General features: G+C 44.8%; 1 long non-coding RNA gene across 1 annotated transcript in view; it reads left to right on the forward strand.

Annotated features, from left to right (window-relative positions):
- The first annotated feature begins 911 nt into the window (after positions 1-911).
- LOC144889277 (uncharacterized) overlaps positions 912-17,684 on the forward strand; it is a 31,754-nt gene continuing 14,981 nt past the window's right edge. The window contains exon 1 of the long non-coding RNA XR_013621679.1: positions 912-1,097. This is a non-coding gene — a long non-coding RNA (uncharacterized LOC144889277). The remainder of the gene's footprint in view (positions 1,098-17,684) is intronic.

A 17,684-nucleotide genomic window follows, 5' to 3' on the forward strand; every position in this document is an offset into this window, starting at 1 on the left:
TCCTGTTCCGCGGTCATAGCGCGTGGCACTCGATGTGGCTCGGCCTGTCGGAGGTGTAATTGGCGGCGGTCATCATCGGCGGTGCCCTGGCCTGGTTTCTTTGCCTGTTCGTCTTTCAAAGTCATGTCAGGGAAGGGATTTATTTAATGTTGCGCTAAGGACCTAACTATATGTCTATGTTGGTGTGCATTGCCATAAGGGATAAAGGTTTAGCTATCAGGTGTGACACACAGGGGCGCTACTCTTTAATCCCTACGCTACTTATCACTCGAACATCCTGGTATGCTCACAGGTATACTCTTAACCGACAAAACGCCTACACATGAAACTTATTACAGGGCAGATTCCTTACCGCGACAGACGAAGCACGTTACCTACACAGATCTATCTGGCTCTCCATATCACTACCCTACCGACATAACAATATGTTATTAAATGGAATACCAGGCATCACGTGACTTTACTCTTTTAAGACTCATCGTTCGCAATTTTTTTTTAATCCTTTCATTGTTTGTCATTCTATATCAGATCGTACAAAGAGCTCATGCTGTGTGAATATTAAACGCAATCCTTCGCTAAAAGTACATTATTTGGGGGGTTTACACTATTAATGCCGCCATTACGATAAACCGACCTTTGGAGCTGTTTTTTGGTGGAATAATCTAATTTATTAAGCACGAATGAGCCATCTTCGGTCGCAGTCAGCGGTCAACGTGCTGTTTGGTTCAAAACATCGACCGGAGATCAAAAAGGATCGCAATGATCAGCCAGCCCCGCCCCAAACGCGATGACGAAACACGTAGCTGTAATTTAAATGGTTACGTACCAGTGACGCATCGCGCACCTCAGCCCTTGGCTCCTCCTTGTATATATATGACAGCTCGCAAAGTGACACACGGGCTCGGATTGACGTCAAGTCAGTGTGGGTGGCATCACTACTGGAGGGAGGGGAGGTGCAGGTCTCGGCGCCTCGGCGTCTCAAACTGGTTCTCATGGTTGCTCAAGATCGACAAAGCGTGGTTCCTGCTAAGCCGGGCCGTGGAAAGGTCATGGCAGATGTCAAAACTTTGGCATGTGCCCAAGAGACTGGCACGGAGGTATGTATATGGTCGCTGAGATATTTTCTGTTCCAAGCGTACAACTACAATATGCTTAGATGTGACTTTTCACCACGAGTTACTCCCCTTTTAATGCGAGTTTGCTCTGATGGTTGTACTCGAGCCAGCTGATGGTTGTACTCGAGCCAGCTGATGGTTGTACTCGAGCCAGCTGATGGTTGTACTCGAGCCAGCTGAAGGTTGTACTCGAGCCAGCTGATGGGTGTACTCGAGCCAGCTGATGGTTGTACTCGAGCCAGCTGATGGTTGTACTCGAGCCAGCTGATGGTTGTACTCGAGCCAGCTGATGGTTGTACTCGAGCCAGCTGATGGTTGTACTCGAGCCAGCTGATGGTTGTACTCGAGCCAGCTGATGGTTGTACTCGAGCCAGCTGATGGTTGTACTCGAGCCAGCTGATGGTTGTACTCGAGCCAGCTGATGGTTGTACTCGAGCCAGCTGATGGTTGTACTCGAGCCAGCTGATGGTTGTACTCGAGCCAGCTGATGGTTGTACTCGAGCCAGCTGATGGTTGTACTCGAGCCAGCTGATGGTTGTACTCGAGCCAGCTGATGGTTGTACTCGAGCCAGCTGATTGTAGTACTCGAGCCAGCTGATGGTTGTACTCGAGCCAGCTGATGGTTGTACTCGAGCCAGCTGATGGTTGTACTCGAGCCAGCTGATGGTTGTACTCGAGCCAGCTGATGGTTGTACTCGAGCCAGCTGATGGTAGTACTCGAGCCAGCTGATGGTAGTACTCGAGCCAGCTGATGGTAGTACTCGAGCCAGCTGATGGTTGTACTCGAGCCAGCTGATGGTTGTACTTGAGCCAGCTGATGGTTGTGGGCCAGCTCTGTTGGTTGTGGGCCAGCTCTGTTGGTTGTGGGCCAGCTCTGTTGGTTGTGGGCCAGCTCTGTTGGTTGTGGGCCAGCTGTTGGTTGTGAGCCAGCTCTGTTGGTTGTGAGCCAGCTCTGTTGGTTGTGAGCCAGCTCTGTTGGTTGTGAGCCAGCTCTGTTGTTTGTGAGCCAGCTCTGTTGGTTGTGAGCCAGCGCTGTTTGTGAGCCAGCGCTGTTGGTTGTGAGCCAGCGCTGTTGGTTGTGAGCCAGCTCTTATGGTTGTGAGCCAGCTCTGATGGTTGTGAGCCAACGCTGATGGTTGTGAGCCAGCGCTGTTGGTTGTGAGCCAGCACTGTGAGCCAGCACTGTTGGTTGTGAGCCAGCTCTGATGGTTGTGAGCCAGCACTGTTAGCCAGATCTGATGGTTGTGAGCCAGCACTGTTGGTTGTGAGCCAGCACTGTTGGTTGTGAGCCAGCACTGTTGGTTGTGAGCCAGCACTGTTGGTTGTGAGCCAGCTCTTCATGGTTATGAGCCAGCTCTGATGGTTGTGAGCCAGCGCTGATGGTTGTGAGCCAGCGCTGATGGTTGTGAGCCAGCTCTGATGGTTGTGAGCCAGCACTGTTGGTTGTGAGCCAGCACTGTTGGTTGTGAGCCAGCACTGTTGGTTGTGAGCCAGCACTGTTGGTTGTGAGCAAGCTCTTCATGGTTGTGAGCCAGCTCTGATGGTTGTGAGCCAGCGCTGATGGTTGTGAGCCAGCTCTGATGGTTGTGAGCCAGCGCTGTTGGTTGTGAGCCAGCGCTGTTGGTTGTGAGCCAGCGCTGTTGGTTGTGAGCCAGCGCTGTTGGTTGTGAGCCAGCGCTGTTGGTTGTGAGCCAGCACTGTTGGTTGTGAGCCAGCTCTGATGGTTGTGAGCCAACGCTGATGGTTGTGAGCCAGCGCTGTGAGCCAGCACTGTTGGTTGTGAGCCAGCTCTGATGGTTGTGAGCCAGCTCTGATGGTTGTGAGCCAGCTATGATGGTTGTGAGCCAGCTATGTATGATGGTTGTGAGCCAGCCCTGATGGTTGTGAGCCAGCACTGTTGTGAGCCAGATCTGATGGTTGTGAGCCAGCTCTGATGGTTGTGAGCCAGCTCTGATGGTTGTGAGCCAGCTCTGATGGTTGTGAGCCAGCTATGATGGTTGTGAGCCAGCGCTGTTGGTTGTGAGCCAGCGCTGTTGGTTGTGAGCCAGCACTGTTGAGCCAGATCTGATGGTTGTGAGCCAGCTCTGATGGTTGTGAGCCAGCTCTGATGGTTGTGAGCCAGCCCTGATGGTGAGCCAGCACTGTTGTGAGCCAGCTCTGATGGTTGTGAGCCAGCTCTGATGGTTGTGAGCCAGCTCTGATGGTTGTGAGCCAGCTCTGATGGTTGTGAGCCAGCGCTGTATGATGGTTGTGAGCCAGCGCTGTTGGTTGTGAGCCAGCGCTGTTGGTTGTGAGCCAGCGCTGTTGGTTGTGAGCCAGCGCTGTTGGTTGTGAGCCAGCGCTGATGGTTGTGAGCCAGCGCTGATGGTTGTGAGCCAGCTCTGATGGTTGTGAGCCAGCTCTGATGGTTGTGAGCCAGCTCTGATGGTTGTGAGCCAGATCTGATGGTTGTGAGCCAGATCTGATGGTTGTGAGCCAGCTCTGATGGTTGTGAGCCAGCTATGTATGATGGTTGTGAGCCAGCTATGTATGATGGTTGTGAGCCAGCTATGTATGATGGTTGTGAGCCAGCTATGTATGATGGTTGTGAGCCAGCGCTGATGGTTGTGAGCCAGCCCTGATGGTTGTGAGCCAGCTCTGATGGTTGTGAGCCAGCTCTGATGGTTGTGAGCCAGTTATGTATGATGGTTGTGAGCCAGCGCTGATGGTTGTGAGCCAGCGCTGTTGGTTGTGAGCCAGCGCTGTTGGTTGTGAGCCAGCGCTGATGGTTGTGAGCCAGCGCTGATGGTTGTGAGCCAGCTCTGATGGTTGTGAGCCAGCGCTGATGGTTGTGAGCCAGCCCTGATGGTTGTGAGCCAGCCCTGATGGTTGTGAGCCAGCCCTGATGGTTGTGAGCCAGCCCTGATGGTTGTGAGCCAGCCCTGATGGTTGTGAGCCAGCCCTGATGGTTGTGAGCCAGCTCTGATGGTTGTGAGCCAGCTCTGATGGTTGTGAGCCAGCTCTGATGGTTGTGAGCCAGCTATGTATGATGGTTGTGAGCCAGCTATGTATGATGGTTGTGAGCCAGCGCTGATGGTTGTGAGCCAGCCCTGATGGTTGTGAGCCAGCCCTGATGGTTGTGAGCCAGCTCTGATGGTTGTGAGCCAGCTCTGATGGTTGTGAGCCAGTTATGTATGATGGTTGTGAGCCAGCGCTGATGGTTGTGAGCCAGCGCTGTTGGTTGTGAGCCAGCACTGTTGGTTGTGAGCCAGCGCTGATGGTTGTGAGCCAGCGCTGATGGTTGTGAGCCAGCGCTGATGGTTGTGAGCCAGCTCTGATGGTTGTGAGCCAGCGCTGATGGTTGTGAGCCAGCCCTGATGGTTGTGAGCCAGCCCTGATGGTTGTGAGCCAGCCCTGATGGTTGTGAGCCAGCCCTGATGGTTGTGAGCCAGATCTGATGGTTGTGAGCCAGCTATGATGGTTGTGAGCCAGCTATGTATGATGGTTGTGAGCCAGCTCTGATGGTTGCAATTTCTCGATCTCGGAATACCGGTACTTTCGTCCGTAAACCAACATGTAATTAATTAATTATTGCGCTCGCCACGAGGCGGATTGAAAGTGAACGAATTCCAAACACTCATTGATTTTGATGTTCAGGTAATGAATTCGTACCTTTTGTTGGGAGGCTTTATCGTTGTAAATGAAAGGGAAAATTTCCTTGATCTTCAAAAAATAATGAGCTCGTTGCTTTGCAAGTGACCCTTCTGTTTTTCGTCTGAGCACACGCGCTTGGTGGTTGATTGTGTGATCAATTCGAACGTCTTCGGCATGAAACATTTGATCACGTGATTTAATTTAATTTAATTTTTTTTTTTTTTTTTTTTTCGCTCTTACTCCGTGTGTTTGGTAGGTTTTCCATCCACCATTAATACTCGTATGCACACTCACCTTTAAGCTGCCCAGCCTGGGTTCGAATCCCGACCCAGCTATAAACTGCCATCTTGGTGATTCATCAGTGTGTGCCATCCCTCGGATGGACGTTAAGCCGGGCTGATGGTTGTCATATCCGAATCCATATTCGACTACAACCATCTGCTAGCATTGCTTGGTGAATGTTAAAAATCCCACGGTGTCATTCGCGAAGAGTAGGCGAACTATCGCCGGCATCCTGAACAAAATACAAATTCATCCCCGAACTACTTGGTGGAGCGTCAGGCCTGGCCAGCCGGTTCGTGAAAGGCTGGGGCCAAAACTTCCCCCACCATAACTTGGAAATAATTATTGTAACCGTCAAAGAAGACTCACCTGCTTTCCGTGTAAATGTGACTTTCATCTGCTGTTCCGCGAATCTCGGGATAAATTATCATACAAAATGGATAATTATTTCTTTGACCTAATTTGGGTTCCAGGTTGGTTTTTTTTTTTGGTTTTTTTTGTATACAACATCGAGGCTCGTGTAAGAGCTATCATCAATCGCAGAAAAACAAACGGACACACAAACGGACACACAAACATACAATAAAGGGAGAGAGGGAAGCACACAACAAACAACAGCAAACAACAGGGACATCGGAAGATCTATGGGAGGGAGGAGGCACGTGAAGGTGGGAGGGAGGTGGGGAGGGGCGGGGGGGGGGGGGGTGGGGGGTTGGGGGGAGGAGGTTGAGGAGGTTGAAGAGGTATAAAGCACATGGACTCTGCTAGAACTTCCAGGAAATAAGTCGGTATTACAAAAAAAGTAAATTTGCGGGGGTAGAAAAGATCAAGGTTTTGGATGGGGGAAGATAAGAGATGGTGGTGAACAGCTGTTTTAAAGACCTGGATGGAGGAGTGGGATTGAAGAGAGTGAGGGAGTTTGTTCCAGAGGTGGGAGTAAAGAGGATGAAGGAGAGCAGGGAATTCATCCTTCATCTATAAATTAATGAATTTACTTTCACTTCAAGTTGGTCTATTTGATCTTTTCTGCCAGCACTTGTACCTCATGACGTCATGAGACTCTGGTCCCTACATGGTTCTAATTAGGTATTTCTGCGATATGTTCATTGTCTTCTGATATCCTTATTTAACGGACCCAATTATTTCCACCTTGCGGAAAGCTCCCCCCCCCCCCCCCCCCCCAAGTCTTTCACGAACTGGTTGGCCAGGCCTGGCGTTCAAATGGCGGCGATAACTCGCATGCGCTTTGTCCTTCCGAGGGACCGTTTATGAATCGAGAATCCCAACAATGCTGGATTTCTCGAAGGTAACCGTACTACCTCTGCACCATCCTCTCTGACCTCCTGATGTCCTTGTACAACGATCTCTCCAAATGTCATCGTCCCAAATGAAATACCTGTACAATATCATGAGGGCTTTCGTGAGTGTAAGAAAGCCGAATGTCTCCATATTGCGAATCTGATGTCCAAAAACCCGTTTGCTTGATGCCGCTATAGTCTCCATCGATTTGGTGTTGCTGAAGGAATGATTCATGTGATGTGTTTTGATGAGCGAGCGTATGGTTTAATAATGTTGCATGGTTTTTGTTTTTTTTCATGCCGTTCTGTTGATGTTTTCTGGTGTTGTTTGAACACGCCCTGCCTCCCATGTAATGAGCTTGGATAAACTTGATGATCGCTTCACAGGCTGGAGAAAATGGCAGAGCGATGTTTTTTTTATTTGTTTTTTTTTATCAAGTGGTTGTTAAAATGTTTTGAATCGTGCCCTTCCATATTTACTCGACTGTAAGTTGGTGTTTGTAAACTTTGGTATGTTCAATAAGTGTGTGCATCACTCGGCAGCTTGTTTTGTAGTTGCTCATTGGGGGGGGTTCTATAATCTAGCTCGTGGGTTTTCAACCTTTATTAATTTGAGTACCGGTATTGCTCAGTGGCATTGACTGTGTACCATCCAAGATCACAAAGTGAAAAGGTTTGATGAAAAATATAATCTTAGAGCATGATGAAATGATAGGATATTGATTATGAGCATAATTTCATTCTCAAATAGTTATGCAGCAAGCACAATAAAAGCTAAAAACTAGAACTGCCACTTTGTATCTGTTGGCAGTGATGACCGGGCACCAAGACATCCCGCTTTGATACAACCCTGCTTTGATCAGACACACGGCCCATAATGTCCTCTTAAAATTTTTAAAAAAAATCTGAATTCAGAATTGGATTTTAAAAATGCTCAGATCCAAAATGAATTTTAAAAATGGCTGCCAGACAATGCGACCGATGACATTTAAATTATCAAACTATATTCCTAAACACTCGAGCATATGCATGAAGTTTCACAACGATCTTGCATGCTGTTCTGGAGAAGAGAAAATTGGAAGGTGTCTTTTTCCTCAAATAATTAGAACGTTCTGGCTGCCAGACTGTGCGACCAATCACGTTGAAATTTTAAACATGTGTTCCTCTTGATGACGAGATAATACTTGTGAAGTTTGACTTCAAAAGCTTAAGTGGTTTCAGAGAATTATTTATTTATTTGATCCAACATGGCTACCAGACCATGTGACCAATGACATCAAAAATGTATACTCTGCCTAGGATTGGGTAGTGGATCACATGTGTGATGTTTCGTGTTGATCAGATAAGGTTTATTTATTTATTTTTTCTATCCAATATGGCTGCTAAATCACATGACCTATGATATCATAATTTCTATACTATATGCAGCAATTGTGTGAGATTATATTTGTAAAATTTTGCATCTAAACCGCATCGAGCAGTTTCAAAGAAAGAATTTTTTTGAATATTTTGCTTAAATCCAATATGGCTGCCAAATTGGATTATGATATGGCTGCCAGAGCGGGGTGCCACGGTCTGGCACCCCGCTCTGCTCACCAAACTCTCCTCCTTTGGTATCCATGGAAATCTCCACGCATGGCTGGCGGACTTCCTCTCTAGTCGTCGTCAACGTGTGGCCCTGAATGGGTTTCTCTCATCTCCTCTTCCTGTTCAGGCTGGAGTTCCCCAAGGCAGTGTTCTGGGCCCCGTGCTTTTTCTGGTCTTCATCAATGATCTCTCTGACTCTCTCGAAAATCCTCTCTATCTCTTTGCTGATGACTCCACTCTCTGCCGCTCCATTCCTCTTCCCTCAGATCGGCAGTCTGCTGCCTCCTCACTCTCTGAAGACCTGGACAAAATCACAGACTGGTCAAACAAGTGGAACATGTCTTTCAATCCTGACAAATCTCACACTCTTACTATGTCTCTCCGAAAAGATCGACTGGACAACCCTCCCATCTACTTTCTCAACAATCCTCTCCAAGAAGTTGTCGCTCAAGATTTTGGGTCTCACTATCTGCCATGATCTTTCTTGGGAAAACCACATTTCCAAGCTGGCCTCCAAAGCCAGTCGCCGACTGGGCATCCTCCGTCGTGCGAAGTCCTTCCTCGGCACACCTGAGCTCCTCACCACATACAAGGCTTTCATCCGCAGCTCAATGGAATACTGTTCTCCCCTATGGGCCGGTGCTCCTGCCTCACACCTAGCTCGGCTTCACGCTGTTGAAACCAAAGCTTTCAGAATTATTGGAATCTCCCGCGATGAAGCTATCTCTGAGGGCCTTTCACTCACTCAACGCAGGCAGGTAGGTGGTCTTTCTGTCTTCTACCGACTCCTCTCCGGCCTTGCACCCCCAGCTCTCTCTGTGCTCTGTCCCCCAAATATTCCTACAGGTCGCACAAGATCTGCCAGCAACCCTCTGATGGTTAAACTGCCGAAATCTCGGCTCGCTGCTCACCTTCACTCTTTCATTCCTCTTTTCTCCCGCCTCTGGAACAAACTCCCTCACTCCCTTCAATCCCACTCCTCCCTCCAGGTCTTTAAAACAGCTGTTCACCACCATCTCTTATCTTCCCCCATCCAAAACCTTGATCTTTTCTACCCCCGCTAATTCACCCCAGATCCACCTTGTTTGAAATTCCAACTTCTTTCCTGGAAGTCCTGGCAGTGTCCATATGTTTTATACCTCTCCCACCGCCCCCTTCCCACGCCCCCCCCCCCCCCCCCCCCAAAGCCCTCGCCCTCTCTCAGATCTCTCGATGTCTCCATGTCTCTCGGTCCCTGCTCTCAAATGTTGTGTTTGTGTCCTTCCCCCTCTCTCCCCATCTTGTCTACCGCTCCCTATGTTATATGTTTTATGTGTCGGTTTGTCTTTCTGTGTGATTAATGTTCGCTCTTTCACGAGCCTCGACCTTGTATACAAAAAAAAACAAAAAAAAACAAAAAAAAAAAACCATGTGACAGATGACTTTCTTTTTTTTTTTCCAACATTATATCCCTGTGGGTAGACGAACATATGGACAAATTTCACATTCATCAGTTCGTTCAGCACTTTTAGAGAATTTTTATTTTTTTATTTTTCCATAAAATCCAATGTGGTTGCCAGACCATGTGACCTATGACTTAATCATTTTCAACATATTGTCGCGTGCCTACCCTTGGTGAATACCTTAGGGTAGCACGGAAGGCCAAACTAGCTTTAACTCCGAAGCGTTCAGTTCAAAAATATAGCGGAGAATACGCGTGGGAAGCAAGAGGGACGGGGTGGGGGGGACTGGAGTGCTTACCTTCACGGTTCCCACCGGCAGTCCTCAAACCTGCAAAAAATAACTACTGAAAACGGATTTAAAGTGTCCAAAAATACCTGCTTTATTAAAAGGAATGCCGGTAATACAAAATAAAACACGGTCAAATAAATTCCTAAATTGGGACGTCCCCACAACAGACACAAACACAGACGAAGGATAAAATAACGTTGGCTAAAATAAAGGTGTGGTTATTTAGTGCACTTAGCTCTGATCGCTGGTAGGGTCTCGTCGGGGGTCATAAAAATCGTCTGGGGCATTGGCCGCATTGCACACGAAACTCGCTCGTTGGTGCAAAACAGGCCTCACTGTGCATCTTCACTTCAATTTTTTTTCCATGGAACGGTTTTGGAGATAGAGGTGCAAATTTTTCTGTTTTTTTTCCATGATGGTGCCAATACCACATGACCTATGAAGTCATAATTGTCATTAAAAAATTATACAGGTGGAGATGTTCAATTTTTGGAAATTCCGTGGCATTCACTCAAGTGGTGGCAGAGAAAAAATGAATTTAAAAAGAAAATAAACGTCCAAAAATGGCGGAATAATTAATCTATAAAAATAATAAACAGAAGAAAAACGTGTGTGTGTGTGTGTGTGTGTGTGTGTGTGTGTGTGTGTGTGTGTGTGTGTGTGTGTGTGTGTGTGTGTGTGTGTGTGTGTGTGTGTGTGTGTGTGGTGACATTCAAATATTATTTTAAAATTTTGAAAAAAAAAAAAAATTGGATTTGTATATCAAAGATCCACCCACATCTCTCACAGGTAAATTGAGGTAATAACCAATCAGCTCTCACCTAATGAATTACCTCAGGTGGCTAGGATTATATCAACAAATCGACCTTTCACATGCTCTTCTAGCCAAAGAAAGCAGCATAAAGGCTACATAAGGTAAGCCCTTTGCTGTTTCAAACTCTTCCCATAGTCCCTCCACAGCTGTAATGACATTTACACACAAGAGAAACCCAATGCTACAATCCCCTCGGCTGCCAGGCCGGTTTCATCGCTAATATCATAAATAGAAGCTTGCGAGATCCATGTTCTCAATGGGCAACCCAAATTGTCCATTCAATAGTTTAGTATGCCAATTTACTATGCACTATGGTAGCTGCTCCTGATGACCACACAAGAGTTCCTCAAAACAGGAATTTATTGATGAGAAAATTGGGGGAGGGGAGGTTCGAGAAAACCTTGCCAGTAACGAATGAATGATAAATAACTAAAGCAACGTGCCCTTGGAACCACGACAGACTTCACAAATATGGCCTTAACTCTTTAGTTCTGGGAAGAACACTGGACAGAAAAGAGGACTAGATGTAAAGAGAAAAACATGAACTGTGCAGCCCCGTTCTGCACACAGTATGGACCCGCTCTCCTGTGATCACTCGCAGACATCTCATTCGGGCGTAAAGAATGCAGAGTGAACACCAAGGAAAGTCACTTTAATACCCTCTAGACCAGATTCATAATTACATGTGTGCAAATTTTACAATTGCGAAAATATTCAATTTACAAGAAGGTTTGAGCAATTCATTAAAATGATCTGAGTTGAATTGACAAGTTCTGATGTATTTGTGGTACTTGTAATTGCAAATAACTTTATAATACCCAGATTGATACCCATAACTGATTTTGAAAGACATGTACGTTGTCGTGCATTATTGATGCACGGAAAACAAAAATGGGGGAAAACAAAAAATAAAAAACCGATCTCTCTCTTTAACAATGTGTATATTTGTTGGTTAGATTGTCAGACATTTTAGTGGTGTCAGTCAGGTCAAAGGTGAAGGAATTCTTCAGCTTTGTCTCCTCCAAATACTCATGTAGTGAGAGATGTTCTGCCTTCCTGCCTGCCTTGTTTCCACCAAGGTCACTGCACAGCTCATCCGTACATACAATTGCAGTTGGGGATCAAGGTGAAATGGTGCGAGGCTTTTTTGCAGTCTATAAATGGAGGGTGGGTGTGCGCTTACATTATTTTGTGACTCATGAGATAGTTTGGCTTCTCTTAAATAAAGCTTTTTTTTTTTTTGCAGAAAAAAAATGTATTCAAGTGTGTCCGACTGATCTTCTGTGATTGATTTTACTGGATTGCCTTAAGATTGTTCTTTAACAAAAAAATTTTTTAAACCAATGCTCAACTATTGGGTTCGTCTTACCTGGTTTCATTTGGTGTATATGTGGGATACGGACTGATTGTTTCACTACTATGAATCTTGGAGTCAGCTGTCAATATTGGTATGTCTGTCAACTTGTGGGTGGTAGATTTTACCCAATAGTTGCTTGTAGCACATTCTGAGCCACCTTTTATCCATGGTAATATTTTCTCCCTGAGGATGAATGTTTCCACGCATTGCTTTGTTTATTCATTTTGTGTAACTGTAAAACACCGAGTGCTGAAGGCTTATTCCAAATGGCCAAGGCTCATATTTCCCTGGTTTATTCCAAGATTTTAGTGTGTAACTTGATGTGTGTATGTGATACTCACTAGCGTCTGTGTAAAGATGGAACTTGTCAACAAGTGACTGTACACAGATTAGGTATCCAGCTGAATTTCCCCTCCAAATCAGGTGCTCCAGGATGCTCCACCTTCACCCTTCGCCTGAATGTATCATAAATAGAAGCTGAATAGGATTTTGTCATCTATGGTGATTGGTACCAAACACACTGTACATGTACTATATTGCATTACCAGAATGTATCGGGATTACAAGAATTCTTATCACGCAAGTGGCGCATCTAGATTTTATTGATTCAAAATGTGGCTTCAATGGAATAAAGATAACTGGAAAAGTATGGCATTTGTGGAAGTTTTGGATGTGGAAGTTGGGTCATTTACAGACTGCCTGGAAATAGCTTCTGAGGTCATGGGCTAAAATGATGTCATGAACATTTGGATATTTTGAGTGAATATTATTCTGGGTGTTCCTCGTCTTGCGACCTCGGGAAGGAAATTCCGGATTTCAGTTTGGAATTATGTGGAAATATCCAACAGCCTTTGGTTAACCCCCATATATAAAATATTCCGTTATTTGTTTTGCCATTGTTGCTCTCATTGTGAATGGGAATTTGTAATATGTCAAATTCAAAATAGTATACATGTAGCAAGAAATTCAAGAATGCTAGAGCACTTTATAGAAGTGTTGGAAAAGTTTTAAAATATTGTGGAGTTGTATTTATACATCTAGACCCCTTAAGCATGTAACCCTGATTACAACAGACCCTGTGCTGTATGGGCTATGTCTGTCAACGTCTCTCAGGTCCTGTACCCATGCTTTACATGACCCAAAAGTAAAATATGGAATTCTATTGTATTTTTCTAAGGCCAGAGATTCTTTGGAGGTCCATGTCATCAAAGGATCGATAGTTAGCCCATTCTCCCTTGCTTTTCATGTTTGACAGTCAGCCAATGGAGCTGATTATGGTGTGATGTAAGACTATCACATAGCGCTAACTGTATGACTTCTTTAAGGCTGCAGCTCAGGTGGATTCTAATTTTTAAGGCTCTAGTAATGATTTCTTCCTGGAACAGTCTACACGAAGCACCAAAGATTGATGTAGGTTCAGGTTATTGAGGAAAACAAGGACTGTTATCTGGGATGCTTTGGATCAGAATACGTAAGAAAACCATGCACCTGGAATTGAATATTCTGTTGATGATTTCCTCGATCAACAGGACCCTGAGTGAACTTTCAAAAGATGTATCTTTGGAATTATAAGGCAGCTTTGATTTGCCTGGTGTTGGATTAACGGTGAAGGTAGCTGGCTTGAAATCTCAGAGTCCTGAGTTTGAGCCCCTGTTAACCCGTTGAATTAACACCAGGTGGGTTGACTCAACCTGTCATCCTTCTGAGGTTGGAAAAACGAGTACTTGTTTACTGGGAGGAATGAGCCATTCGAGTGTCTTGCGTCAGAGTGGTGACCCATCCAGGATTGTGCCCAATAGCCAAGAAAGTGCTTTGGCAGCCCTATGCATCTTAAGATGCAAAAGGAGTGGTATTCTTCTTCCTAATGTGATTTGTGATTTGAGAAAGAGTTCAAGTTGGATCCCCTTAAGGTTTACAAGTCTGCTGTAAGGAGGTGGTAGGGTAGGCAAAGTGGATCTATGCTTGGAAGCAAACGAGATGTTGGAAAACAAGATGAGAGATGTGCTGGTGGGAGGGTAGGCCTGATCAGATGACTTAAGCATGATTATGGTGCTGTCGCTTTGAAGGAAAGGTATCCGTCAGTAATGTACTATAGTGGGGCGGCTTAGCCCAAATATTCAAAAGAATTGTGCATTTTGTGAAACAAGCACCAAATTTGGCACAAATGTACATTAATATGTTGCGAACATTTTCAGATATTGGGCCACTTGAAATTCTGTAATTTTTTTTTTCAAATTTCGTAATTTCAAATTTTTCGGGTGACACCGTCACAATTTCGGTCTTCGAGGCCGGCCGATAGGCAAAGTGTGACCGGAAGGGACGAGGTTCTCCTGACCACGTGGCCCTCGATCTGGGAAGCGAGAGGCATTCCATTAGTGGACGCGCCCCTCGCGCCCGACTTTTGGGCGGCCCCGGCAGGCCGTTTGTTTTGACGTTCCGTGACAGGCCCCACACCCCCACCTCCGGGCCGACCGGAAGCTTGTGCTGAGTACATCATACCTGAACAACTCAGTGAGGCAGAACACAGCAGTGCACACCAGGGTGACCCCTTCAGTGCATAAACCAATTAACCTGTCCACTGCAGGGCATATAGAAATGAAGTTATTTTCTGCATATAATAATAATATAAGTTCAGTTCTATATAACAATTTCTGTTATCACCACTACCACTACAACTACCACTACTACAAGCTTTGTCTGGAATTTTGTGGACTAACAGACATACAGACAAGCTGGGATCAAAACATTACCTCCTTCCACCATTGAGTGTAGAGGTAAACATCATGGAAATTATATCATGCCCTAGATTTAATTCATGCTTACCCGTGTATTTGCTTCACTGGTTCACAAGGTCTTTTGCATACATGTAATTCAGACTCTCGTCTTCATTGCTGACCACACAATGTTCGCAACATATTAATGTACATTTGTGCCAAATTTGGTGCTTGTATCACAAAATGCACAACAGGTTTGCTATGCTGCTACACTACTACTTTATAAACTACCTTATGTGTTATGATCCATCAGGGTGTTCTGAAATGTCAAATTTCAAACACCATTTGCTGCTGCTTTTTCTTGAGCCTCTAGTAGCTTTTTTTTGTCATAAAATACCATAATATTTGGCTGATGCAAGGTGGCATGAGTCGGGTGAACAAAGAAAAGACAACTTTGTATCAGCTTTTTAAATCGAAAATTGTGGGATGAGAATCGACCCAAAAGGTAGCAACAGGAAAATGAGGCAATGGATTATGGATTGAGATGACAGCACAGATGTAATAAAAAGATTTGAAAGAATATTTGGCGAGGGGAAATGTTATTGGCACTGAGTTTTCATACATTGCTAAATTGTTGCAGTGGTGAAAAGCTAATGATGACAGACTTGCCAATAAACAGGCAACAGTAGATATTAAACATTTAAGAAGCACTGCGTTTGGAAAAGAGGATAGCGGAGGCAGTAGGGGGACGATATACATGGCGATCAATAAATAAATAAGCTTGTGTATTAAAATCTGCATTATACAGTCACTTTTTCCACCGAACATGAGATATTATTTCTTAAACTGCCACAATTATTCCTGCCTCCTTGTGAGGTCCGCCCGGAAAGGATTTTGAGCCAAATAGCACTGCAGATGGGTGAAACGATTGTTCAAAATGAGAAAAAAGTGTGAAATTTGGCTGATATACTACACAGTATACTGAATAATTTGATTAGGGGCCAAATTGTTTTTTTCAAAATGGCCGCCATTGTGCCTGAAAACAGTAATATAAACATGGAAATCGGTATATTAAAGCTATTTTTTCTATGATTGAAAACACAAAATGTCCAGAAAGGGCACTAGTTGCCTGTTTCATCATTGCTGTTCTGGGGTTCAAACCAACATGGTTTCTAAACCGACCATGGTTTCTAAACCGACCATGGTAAACCGAAACAACATGGTTTCTAAACAGCACTCTTCCAGCATGCAAAAAGAGCAATATTTCAGGCTGCATACATCTGGGGACAAGCCCTACTACGTGCCCCAGAGTTACCTAATCCATGTGATTGGGGTTGGACAAGAGTATCGTCGGACTTGTGGCAGCCTCTGTGGACAACACCGCCTGAAGCTTGCAAATCTTGCCAAGAACTTATCAAGTGTGGCTACAATGTGGACAGAGGGTGTCTTGGCCAGTGCAAATGTGTTAAGGCCGGAATGCCAATGTACAACCTATTGTAAATGTCACGGAGACTGTGAATGACAGTAAAGTGGCAGCCATGTTAAGCTACCTGTCATTTTAGATGTACTTTGTGCTCTGATCACAAAAATTACAATTATAAGTCATAAAGGAATGCATTTCATAGGTAATGATTAATAGTAACAATAATTCTGCTTACATGTATAAACTTGCTACAAGTTTGCAAGCGTGATATTAGGTGCGGCCATTTTGAATTTAGAGATCGTATCCGATTCTGGGACTGACATTGGAATGCCCCCTTATCAAGATGTGTTTAGGAGACGCACACCTACCTTTGTGGCAATGTTCATGCTTGTCATTTAAAATAAACATAAAAAGTGGCAGGATTTCTGTGTAAGTGGCGGCCATTTTGAATTGGAGGCCATGTTGGATTTTGGGACTGAAATTGAATTGGTCCCTAATCAAGATGTCTTTAGTATACTAAGACCTAGCTCTGTGCCAATTTTCAGACTTTTTTCTCAAAAGGAACGATGTCTTGCATTGGTGCACCTATCTGCAGCAAGCACTACAAGTGTTTCATGGGTGGCCAGGCCTGATGTTGAAGGTGACAGGAATTTGAAGTTTGGCCAGGGTACCGACGCTAACTCGCCTACGCTTCATTAAAGACATCAGGGGATACTCGAGTTCCACAAACTAATGCTAGCAGACAGGACAATCGGCTTAACACCCTTTACCTTGTGATGCCCTGCCCTGTCTGCGAAGCGCCAATTAGACAGTTTCAGGATTCGAACCCAAACGAGACACCTCAAAGTCGAGTGTGCTATCTTTCCACCATCTCTTCGGATCAATCTCTCCCCAGCTGGTGACTGTATAATGAAGGTTTTTGTAAGCTGTAGACGGTGTACATATGGCATGTGCTGTACATCATGTTAGGAAATAGTAGGACCTAAAATCACATGTTCGAATTGAGGTATTCATGTACAAGAAGAGCAAGCAAAGGGTGACATTAGTAAGGGAAACATATGAAAATCTGTTAACTAAATTGTTACCAAAAAATTTCTTCACCAATATGTTTGTAAAGGTGTGTAATAACATGTGTTAAAATGTTGAAGTTCAACTCCCGTGGGAAACCCAGAAAAAAAGCTGTTGAATTCGGGTACCGAAAAATTATTTTCGAGAATTTTTTTTTATTTAAATCGGCCCTTAAGTAACTTATGAGGGGTCAAATAAGGGTTTTTCATGATTCTGAGTTGATTGTTAACATTTATATTTCACCACAGACACTCCTTTGTGGAAAAATAATTTCTAAATACATCTCATTTTCTACTTTGCAGGACATGGAGTCTAGCAATATGGATGAAGACGTTACTCCACCTGTGCTCAATTGCTTCATCTGTGCACGCTCGGATACACCAGCTGAAAGGCTCATACAGGCAACTCCAAAGGGATACTCAACTTTATTGAAACAAGCAGAAACTGTCGAAAATGTTACTGTTGTGGAACGTATGAAGGAGGCTCAAAAGGAAGGAAAACTGAGGTACCACCAGAAGTGTAAAAATGATCTGTACAACAACTTTGTTGCAACCACCAAGAAGTCAGCTCAAGCATCAAAGGCAAAGAAAGAGTCATCAAAGTTGAAGAGAAGACGCACTACTTGTGAGTTCAGTTCATCAACTGGCTGCAGTTCTAGAAGA

The sequence above is a fragment of the Myxine glutinosa genome, unplaced genomic scaffold (genome assembly GCF_964187855.1).
Source record: "Myxine glutinosa unplaced genomic scaffold, kmMyxGlut1.1 SCAFFOLD_2196, whole genome shotgun sequence".
Taxonomy (NCBI): Eukaryota; Metazoa; Chordata; class Myxini; order Myxiniformes; family Myxinidae; genus Myxine; species Myxine glutinosa.